The 2,496-nt window shown below is 57.0% G+C and overlaps 1 pseudogene; it reads left to right on the forward strand.

Annotated features, from left to right (window-relative positions):
- Nucleotides 1–2,496, forward strand: part of LOC105816509 — a 19,183-nt pseudogene that overhangs the window by 13,784 nt on the left and 2,903 nt on the right.

Below are 2,496 nucleotides of genomic sequence, written 5' to 3' on the forward strand. Positions count from 1 at the left end.
GGCTTGCAGCAGCTGGACTGGCAGCAAGATGACCCACAGCCCCCCTTGGATCCCCCACAGGACCCACAGCCCCCTTTGCCAGAGCTGGAGCAGGAACAGGCTGGCACACAGCAGCACACAGGCTTGCAGCAGCAGACAGGGACACAGCAGCTGGAGCCGCAGCCCCCACAGCCAGAGCCACAGCCCCCACAGCTGGAGCCGCAGCCACCCTTAGAGCCCCCACAGCTGGAGCCGCAGCCCCCCTTGGAGCCCCCACAGGACCCACAGCCCCCTTTGCCAGAGCTGGAGCAGGAACAGGTTGGCACACAGCAGCACACGGGCTTGCAGCAGCAGACAGGGACACAGCAGCTGGAGCTGCAGCCCCCACAGCCGGAACCGCAGCCCCCACAGCTGGAGCCACAGCCCCCACAGCCGGAGCCGCAGCCCCCACAGCCGGAGCCGCAGCCCCCGGAACAGCCACAGCAGCCCATGGTTCTGGTGGGTTGAGGGAGGAGCAGGTGAGAGGAGCAGGTGAGAGGAGCAGGTGAGAGGAGCAGGTCAGAGGAGGTGCAGGTGTGGAGCCTCCTGAGCCCCGGCCCTTTAAATCCCTGCCCAGGTGTTGATACTGAGCACGTGGTTACTTCCCTCTGTGTTTACGCTACATCCCCTGCACAGGTGCTATTTCTGTCTCTTCACGGTGGCGCGAGCTGCCATGAGCTCCACCATGGTACGCTGTCTTTGGCGTCTAAATTTGGGCGTTTCCTGGAAGCTGTTTCCCTTGGAGAAGAGGCTGAGCTGCCTGCTCAGTGGCTGCCCGGACCCCCTGGGACGGTCCTTGCTGGGCCAGCTGGTGACCCGCTGTCCTGGTGTCACATGTGTCTCTTTATTGAAATGGATCCTCCAACTCCGGGCACAGTGTTTGTATTTCCCTCCTTAAAAATCAATTCGTTATCATTTTTGTAAAAAATCAAAAGAGCATTAAGCGGGAAGAAGACGCTCTCTGGTTCCAGCACTCCACGTCTACCCGTGCACGCACTCTGTTAAATTTGCAAAACCAAACTTTGAGGAACGTGGGTTTTACTCCGATCCCACATTTTGGTTCCTCTTCCCTCCCACCCGGCCCACCCTCCCGGGCAGGAGCAGACTCCTCCGCTCGCGGGAGCTCGTGGTAGGTGCGGATCCCCGTTCCAGGCTGGTTAGCGGCAGCTTTCCTCGGGAAATGTTTGCAAAACGCCACGAGTCAACTGGCGCACTTCAGATTTACTCTTTTTTTTTTGAGACAGAGTCTCGCTTTGTTGCCCGGGCTAGAGTGAGTGCCATGGCATCAGCCCAGCTCACAGCAACCTCAAACTCCTGGGCTCGGCGATCCTTGTGCCTCAGCCTCCCGAGTAGCTGGGACGACAGGCATGCGCCACCATGCCCGGCTACTTTTTTCTATATATTTTTAGTTGTCCGATTAATTTCTTTCTATTTTTAGTAGAGACGGGGTCTCGCTCTTGCTCAGGCTGGTCTCGAACTCCTGACCTTGAGCGATCCACCGGCTTCGGCTTCCCAGAGTGCTAGGATCACAGGCATGAGCCATCGCACCCGGCCCAGATTTACTCTCTTTGAAGGGACAATGTGTGACCAGCCAACCCTCGTGACGGACGTTCGTTTTCTAAAAACACACTTTCCATTTTTATTTGAGGTGAAACTTACGTCCATGGAAATGCACGTGTTTCGAGAACACAGCTCACGAGCTTGGTGAACCGTGTCCTGTGTGGCCTTCACGGGACCCCGAGCATTTCATCACCCGGAAGGTTCCCCCTCCTGCCCAGCCAGGCCCGGCCCCGGGCTCACGCTCCTCTGCCGCCTTTGGTCCTCCGACCAGTATCGTGCGCGTGAGATCGTCACGCATTTGCTGTGGTTTCTTTCACGTTGTCAGGTTGTCCTGCACATCGGTGATGTGTCCTTAGTCATTTAATCACTGAGCAGTGTCCCCGTAACCATGTATCCCGCCGCGTTCCCCTCTCCCGTGCACGGACGTCTGAACTGCTCTCAGCTTCGCGGCTGCGACAGATGAAACATCTGCGGACATTCGTGTCCGAGTCCTCTTGGGAACTTAGTTTTTATTCTTTGGGTGAATATCTAGGACTGGCCTTGCTAGACCGTAGGAGGTGTGTGTTTAACTGTACAGGACACGGACGGTTTTCAGATTGGTTGTGTCGTTTCCAACTCTGCCCGGCCACGGGTGAGGGGGTCGGTCGCTCCCTGTGTCTGTCCACGTTGCTGCCGTCGGCTCTCAACGTTCCAGCCCTTCAGGCCGGGCACGGTGGCTCATGCCTGTAATCCTAGCACTCTGGGAGGCCGAGGTGGGCGGATCGTTTGAGCTCAGGAGTTCGAGACCAACCTGAGCAAGAGCGAGAGCTCCGTCTCTACCAAAAATAGAAAGAAATAGAAAGAAATTAATTGGACAGCTAAAAACATATAGAAAAAATTAACCGGGCATGGTGGCGCATGCCTGTAGTCCCAGCTACT

The sequence above is a fragment of the Propithecus coquereli genome, unplaced genomic scaffold (assembly GCF_000956105.1).
Source record: "Propithecus coquereli isolate 6110/MARCELLA unplaced genomic scaffold, Pcoq_1.0 Scaffold377, whole genome shotgun sequence".
NCBI lineage: Eukaryota > Metazoa > Chordata > Mammalia > Primates > Indriidae > Propithecus > Propithecus coquereli.